Here is a 9,049-nt window from a genome sequence, read left to right on the forward strand (position 1 = left end):
TTTTTGAGTCAAATCAATTTTTGAGTCAAATTCGCACATATGTGAACCTGGCCCGAATCTGGAATGTTTTACATTTTAAAAATAATTCAATAAAACAAAATAGTTTTAGGCTGCTGGCCGTCCAGCCTGGTGACACATTTTGTATAGGTAATACCACATGCAAATAAGAACCTAAATACATTTATATATATTTTTTTAAAAAGCACAAAATATTTCTATATTAAAAAAAAAAAAACGTTCTGGAAAGTATTGATGGCCATTTTTTTTTTAAAAAATTATAAAAATACTTTAAAAAAAAAATCCAATATTTAAAATGGTTTTGCCACCTGGTCATTGCAAATAATAATTTTGTAATAAATATTATTGTAATAATAATATTGTCCATAAAGCAATTTTTGAGCCCAATTCACACATATGAACCTGGCCTGAATCTAGAATGTTTTACATTTTAAAAATAATTGAATAAAATATAGTTTTAGGCTGCTTTCCGTCCAGCCTGGTGACCCGTTTTGTATAGGAAATACCACATGCAAATAAGAACCTTAATACATTTATATATATTTTTTTAATTACTAAATATTTATATATTTAAAAAAAAAAAAACTTATTCTGGAAATTATTAATAGTTTTAGGCTGCTTTCTGTCCAGCCTGGTGACACGTTTTGTATAGGTAAAATAAGAACCTAAATACATTTATATATTTTTTAAAAAGCACAAAATATTTTTATATTAAAAAAAACTTATTCTAGAAAGTATTGATATCCATTTTTTTTAATTTTTAAAAAGTTCTAAAAATATATTTAAAAATAATCCAATTTTTTAAAATAGTTTTGCCACCTGGTCATTGCAAATAAATTGTCCATAAAGCCATTTTTGAGTCCAATTCGCACATATGTGAACCTGGCTTGAATCTGGAATGTTTTACATTTTAAAAATAATTTAAAAAAAAAATAGTTTTGGCTGCTGGCTGTCCAGCCTGGTGACACATTTTGGATAGGTAATACCATATGAAAAAAAAAAAAAATCTAAATACATTTATATATTTTTTAAAAAGTACTAAATATTTATATATTAAAAAAATAAAAACTTATTCTGGAAAGTATTGATGGCCATTTTTTTTTTTTTTTTACAAATTATAAAAAAAAATATTTAGAATAGTTTTGCCACCTGGTCATTGCAAATAAATTGTCCACAAGGCCATTTTTGAGTCCAATTGGCACATATGTGACCCTGGCCTGAATCTGGAATGTTTTACATTTTAAAAATAATTTAATAAAAAATAGTTTTAGGCTGCTTTCCGTCCAGCCTGGTGACACATTTTGGATAGGTAATACCATATGCAAATAAGAACCTTAATACATTTATATATTTTTATAAAAGTACTAAATATTTATATAGTAAAAAAAAACTATTCTGGAAAGTATTGATGGCCATTTTTTTTAATTTTTAAAAAATATATTTAAAAAAAATCCAATATTTAAAATAGTTTTGCCACCTGGTCATTGCAAATAAATTGTCCACAAAGCAATTTTTGAGTCCAGCGTTCCCTGCAGGCTGTAAATACTTGGAGGAGGAATGTGGATGGAATGGGGAATTGGTTGGGGGTGTTTGTCAGTCGTTGAGTATTGAGGACATTCGAGCCATGGAAAGAGATGTCCACAAAAAACAGGTTCCCCTCCTGGAGGGGGGAAAGAAAGAAAAGTACTTAAAACTTTGAATAAACAGATTATCTGAGAAGTCCCCCCAGGCATGGAAGGGAATGACTCCAGGCCTTCATCAGACAAGAGGATGGAAGTGCTGATTGAAGGAACTCCTCTACAAGCCTTCTGACCATTAGTGGTCCTGATAAGGATCTCCTCACTCATTGTTAGGTGTTAAGGTAACGGCTCAATAAAGGATCCTCTTTTATTCCCTCGTAATGCCACCGGGATTAGGAGCTCTCATCCGTGACCACATGAACGCCTCTAATAAAGAACCACAAAGCTGCAGACAGCAATAATAAATCTCCTCTTCCACCTCTCACTGGGTGCGAAACCAGCAGGAACTGGGAGCCAGGGGGAGCGAAACTCAGGGGTTTTATTGCACCAAATTTGGCTAAAATTGGTGCAAAATTTTACCAAAATTTACTGAAGTCAATGTAGAAGGAGAAAATAAAATACAACTAAAGGCAAAACGTTTTTTTTTTGTGTTGGAGAGATTGGAGATGGATTTGAACCCCTGTCAGATGTTATGGAGATTCCCTCTCTATTAGTCCTGTTTACTATTAGCATTGAAAGCCAAAAAATAAAAGGAAATCCAAAATTTTGGGTTGTCCCCAGAAAAGTAATAGTGAGGAAATCTTCCAATGGGGACACTATTTCTGGTGATCTGGGGGGTCCCCAAGGAATTTGCTTAACTTGCAGGGGTTTCTTCTCACTTCCTGTTTGGCTGTGGGACAGGAAGTGAAGGGAAATCTCCGCAGTGGGACACAGATGAAGAAAAAAAAATCTGACAGGGGCTATAACCCTCCCTTTGCCTTATCCAAAAACAAATAAAAAGTTTGTGCCTATAATTCCACTTTAAGAAGGTTTTTGGTTTACCTTTTAGGGAGCAAAGGGGCCATAGGTGGCTCCCAGGGGTTAGGAAAGCTTGTTACTTTTTTTAAAAAAAAATTAAGAATTTTACATTTTTCAAAAACATTTTTTTTTCTTTAACCAACATAGCCAGGCAGCTAGCATGTCCAGAAGGTTATTGATGGCAGCATACATGTTTCTCTAGGTACAGGGTTCCCTTATATTTTTTATATTGGTATTAATAATAATTTAATATTTCTTTTTATATTATTATCAATAATATTTTAGTATATTTTTAATGCGATGATGATCATTATTATTAATAATACTAATAATAATAATATTAATAATAATAACATATATATATATATATATATATATATATATATATATATATATATATATATATATATATGTATATATATATATATATATATATATATATATATATATGTATATATATATATATGTAGATTTATATATATATATATATATATATATATATTTATATATTTATATATAAATCATTAATAATAAAAATAATATTGATTAAAAAAGAATATATATATACACACATCATCACATTATATCATTACAAATAAAAATAACATTAATAAATATTATATATATATATATATATAAATATATATATATATACCTATCTATCATATATATATATATATATATATATATATATATATATATATATATATATATATATATATATATATCATATTTATTAATATTATTTTTATTTGTAATGATATAATGTGATGATGTGTGTATATATATATTCTTTTTTAATCAATATTATTTTATTATCAATGATTTATAAACAATATATGTATTCTTATAATACATATAAAATAAATAAGCTATATACATATATCATTTTTTAATCAATATTTTTATTTGTAATGATATAATATAATGATGATGATGATCAATAATAAAAAGAAGAATGCAAAATGTTCTATATATATATATTATTTTTTAATCAATATTATTTTTATTATTAATGATATATATATATATATATATATATATATATATACAATATATTTATTCCAGTGATACATATAAATAAATAAGACTGCCTGCCCTCATGTAAAACGCTGTGCAAACTGTTGGTGCTATATAAATCCTGTATAATAATAATAATAATAATAATAATAATAATGAGAAGAAGAAAAAATATCAACACCAGAAAAAGAGGAAAGTTTCTTTCAAGAAGGAAAAGAGGGACTTTTAAGCTTTAAAAGTCCTTTTTTTTCCTTTTGAAAAGAAACTTTCCTTTTTTTTCTGGTGTTGATATATATCAGGATGTGGCATTATACTTCCATCCCCTGAGGTATGGTAATATTTCTGATTGTTTTATATATTTAAAAAAAACAAACAAAAAAAAAACATTTTTATATATATATAATTTTTTTTAATCATTATAAATAAAAAAAGAAATACCATATATATATATATATATATATATATATATATATATATATATATACATTTATATATATGTACACAGTGCATATATATTTTATTTGATATATATATATATATATATGTATATATATATATATATATATATATATATATGTATATATATATATATATATATATATATATATGTGTGTGTATATATATATATATATATATATATATATATATATGTGTGTGTGTGTGTGTATATATATATATATATATATATGTGTGTGTGTATATATATATATATATAGAGAGAGAGAGAGAGAGAGAGAGAGAGAGAGAGATTGATTCTCTCTCTCTATATTTATATATAGAGAATTTTATATATTTTAATGATATTATAAAATTATAATTCAATATATTTGTAATGATTTTAAACCTTTTGATTATGATTAAAAATAGTAATAATATTGATAAAAAATATATATATATATATATTTTATTTCTCTCTGTCTCTCTCTCTCTCTCTCTCTATATATATATATATAATTTTTTTAATCATTATTAATAAAAATATAAAATACCATATATATATATATATATATATATATATATATATATATAGTAATAATAATAATAATATATACGTGTTTCCGTAGCAGCTAATTGGCTGTTATCAGTGATTGGTTGAAAACGACCCCTTAGGGTGGGCACACATGTATCAAAATACCCATCAATATCAATAAATCAAACGGCAGACCAATTGATGACCTGAAAGCACCCGGTGACCAATATCTATAGGAATTGATGACCCATGCAGACATTGATCGGTATTGATCGGTAATATGTAGAGTCTGATGTCAATGTTGGAGAATTGATTGTAGGGATCGGTTGCATGAAATAGTGTCATGATCGATCTTTTGATATTGGAGATCGATTGTTAGCGCTGGGGGGGGCGGGGGGGTGTTAAGAGTTTTAGGATATTTCAAACATTTTGGCGATCGGTTGTATAAATTGCATCGAAGTCAATTAGGTCCAATGCTCTCCGATCACCCAATCAGGATAGAGAGAGTATATATATATATAATCCTGAACATTTTTTGCAGGCTGGAGTCTATTAGGTGACTACTTAGTGATCACCCAATCAGGATAGAGAGAGTATATATATATATACAATACTGAACATTTTTTGCAGCCTGGAGTCTATTAGGTGACTACTTAGTGGTCAGCCAATCAGGGTGTGTACAGTATATACAGTATATATATATATATTGAGTCTGGTTGCGGTCCTCCGGTCGCTGTGGGTAGCACTGCGCGGGTCCAGGCGTGCAGGTAAGAAGTACGTGAGAAGGAAGATTTCCATGTCTGCTGTTGTGAGAAGCAATTAGTATATAATAAGGCTTGGATGGATTTCTTTCTTCCCAGTCACGCACTGGAGACATGGTGGAGCCCCACCGCTGTGCCATCCCTGGAACTCTCCCCAGCAATTCCTGAATATCTCAACCATGGAACAACAGCACCCCCAGCTGGTGGATTCTGGAACTCCACACCCAGAGACCAGCCGCAGATCATCTGCTGAGGGATCAGCAAAGGGTTTGCCTTGTGGGCCGAGAGCTCAAAAAGCCTTTAAAAGGTCCCCTTAGCCGGTCCAGGTTATAGTGGGGTCTTCTGTACAACTAGAATGCTCTGCAGGGGGCGGCGAGCAACCGGCGCAATAGTCTGCAGGCTGAGCTGTCTCATACCTGGGCCAGGAATGTCAGTACCTCCCTGGAAGGGATGGTTGGGCTCCACCTGATAAGATCTGAGACAGGACACAACAAGACACGAAGGCAGCCATCGCATGGAAGGCGAGATGAGACAGCGGGCTGCATGCGTTCCTGGGAGACCCCCCCCCCCCAGACTGGCCAATGGGGGCCCTCCAAGCATCGACCATCAGAGGCAGCTCTTTATTAAGGAAAATCAGTCGCCCACAGGGGCCTAATTTGTGTAAGGGCTCCGTTCATATTTAGGGCGAATTGGGAGGCGTTTGAACCCCCATTAAAAAAAAAATAATAATAAAAAATAGCCTGGGTCACCCTCCCCCCCCCCCTGGAGTATTCACCCCCCCCCCCCCCCTGAAATCCATACCAGACCCTGAGGTTTGGTATGGATTTTAAGGGAGACGCCATGCCAGAATCTAAGAAAAATTCAGTCTGCTGCAGGCAGGAGTAAACATTTCCTCAGTCTCCCCTTCTCCAATGACTTTGCCTAAGCTCAGATATTGTAACCAGTCTGCTGCAGGCAGGAGGAAACATTTCTTTTGTCTCCACTTCCCGAGTGACTTTGCCTAAGCTCAGATGATGTCATCAGTCTGCTGCAGGCAGGAGGAAGCATTTCCTCAGTCTCCTCTCCCCCAGTGATCAGACTGCAACATTGTATCTTTGTAGTAAAGTTGAAGGTGAAAAGTTGCAATGTTCAGATGTAACAACATAAAGGTATATCTGCTGCCAAGTCCACTTTAAGGCCCCGTTCACACCTAAAAATCGCGGGTTTTTCGTGTGCGTTTTCACGCCGCACGCATGGGGCGGTCAGATCATCACAATGGGCCGCTCTACCTGGCAGCAAACACACCAAAGCGGCTCACGTAGCTTTTCTGAGCTGTACGCCTCATCAGCTGTTCTATTTCCCACTCATCTATCTGCTGGTGATTGATAAGACTGACACATCGATCGTCTGTGATTCGGTTACATCAAGGCCAGCGGTGCCTGGATTCCAGCTAGGTCTGTGTCTGCTGCATTATACTCCAGGTGCAATCAGTCGATCGTCTGATATTGCTAATTTTTTGTTTCAATTGCACATTGACGGTTTTGGTTGCCTCCTTATGTGAGTTCCGCTAATTGGCTATCGATCGGAATTTGTAGCTCCGCAATAGTTATTGGACTGTGAATTGATCTTGTAAGGTGATTGGTGTTATACCGGCCCTATACTCCAGTCCTGTATTGATGTTATTTTTGGAGCGATCTCCCAATTAGCTCCGCCCATTTACTTATTGGGTTGAGTGGGATGAGTGATTGATGCGTGATTGGTGTCCGGCGCACCGATTTGCAACATTGTCTCTTTTATTAGTGATGGTGGGCGGTTCCTGTTTTTGTATTACAAAATAGGGGACATGAGGTCCCCTATCAAAGTCCTATATGCATCGAGGTCCACTTACATCAGAATCCCCATCACAGTCCTCAATACATTAGGGTTTCTATCAGAGTCCCTCCATACATCAGGGTCTCCATCAGAGCCCCCCCCCCCCCCCCCGCCCTTTAAATTAGGGTCCCCATCAAAGTCCCTCCCTACATGAGGCTCTTTATCAAAGTCTTATATACATCAAGGTCCAAATCTGAGTCCACTTACATCAGAATCCCCATCACAGTCCTCGATACATTAGGGTCCCTATCAGAGTCCCTCCCTACATCAGGGTCTCCATCAGAGCCCGCCCTTACATGAGGTTCCTTATCAAAGTCCTATATGCGTCAAGGTCCAAATATGAGTCCACTTACATCAGAATCCCTATCAGAGTCCTCCATACATCAGGGTCCCTATCTGAGTCTCTTCTTACATCAGAGTCCCTATTCAGAGTTCTCCATTCATCGCATTTCCTATTAGAGTCCTCTATACATCAGGGTCCCCATCAGGGTCCCTATCAGAGTCTCTCCTTACATCAGAGTCCCTATTCAGAGACCACCATTCATCACATTTTCTATCAGAGCCTCCCCCCCCCCTCCAAACCCTTTTTACCCTGCTCACACTCTATGTATTATCAGGCAGGAAAAGAGGACCTGTCATTGCTGTGCCCTGTTATCCAAGAGTGGCAAACTCACCTCTACCACCTGCCCCACCTCTACCACCTGCTCCCCCCTCCACCGCCTGCCCCACCTCTACCACCTGCCCCACCTCCACCCCCTGCCCCACCTCTACCACCTGCTCCCCCCTCCACTGCCTGCCCCACCTATACCACCTGCCCCACCTCCACCCCCTGCCCCACCTCTACCAACTGCTCCCTCCTCCACCACCTGCCCCAGCTCTACCACCTGCTCCCCCCTCTGCCATCTGATCACTGCATTTGTTCTGATTAACTGGCTGGACATGAATTGGACAGCGCCAAGCCCTCATTTGAAGTCCTTGCTCCCATCTTCCTCTCATGAGGGGTGGCAAGCCATGCACCTCCAGAATCACCATTGGCCACTGCACATATGTTCCACTCTCAAGCTCTCATTAAGGGGGGGTACGCCATGAAACTGCCCACTTGATGCTAGCTCCTGTAGAGTGGCATCCCCATAACTGGGCAACTAGTCTCCATGGAGTCACAAAACCGACCCTAACCGGCGGGGTACCTGACCTAAGTCTACCAACTCGCAACATGTATGCCAAACCTGGTTGCCAGGGCCTTAAATAGGCTCTGCCTGACCCAAGATGGCTGCTAGAGTCCTAAGACTTCCCCAGTAACCTAGGAAACCATAGAGGAACCCTGTTGCATTACATTTCTCTCCAACAGCAGTGTCACTGCAGAAGAGCGCCACCTGCAGTGGAGACAGTAGACTGCACCTGCCTACACACTGGTGTCACAGGGACAGGAAAAAAAGCCAATATCCCCCCCATTGGGGGGTTACAAATTGGAATTAAAGCATACCATACATTTTAAGCCTTCCCCTTTATCCAAAACTAAAACCAAAAATTCTAACTGAATTTGTTCTTTAAATGTTGGCCGTAAATCTGCCTTTTGAATAAATTGAGTTTCGGCATCAGGTTGTGGCAGAGACCTTCCTTTCATTCCTCTGTCAGCCCATCCTTCCTATATAGCCCACTCTCTCTCTCTGTAGATAACATCAGCACATTCCTTTCTAATGCCGGTAGATGTGTAAACCCCTATCACAACCGGCGAGCTCCGAGGGGGGCCCCCGCATGACATCACCGGACCCCCAAAGTCGATTCGGCAACATCTCAGCTTGGAAGAATCCTCAGCCATCCATATTCTTCCTCTTCTCTATTATGGAACGCTCAGCTCTGGAATGTCAGGCATTCAGGAGGCAGTTTCATTG

This window comes from Pelophylax lessonae (assembly GCF_965119305.1).
Source record: "Pelophylax lessonae genome assembly, chromosome: 7".
NCBI classification, from domain to species: domain Eukaryota; kingdom Metazoa; phylum Chordata; class Amphibia; order Anura; family Ranidae; genus Pelophylax; species Pelophylax lessonae.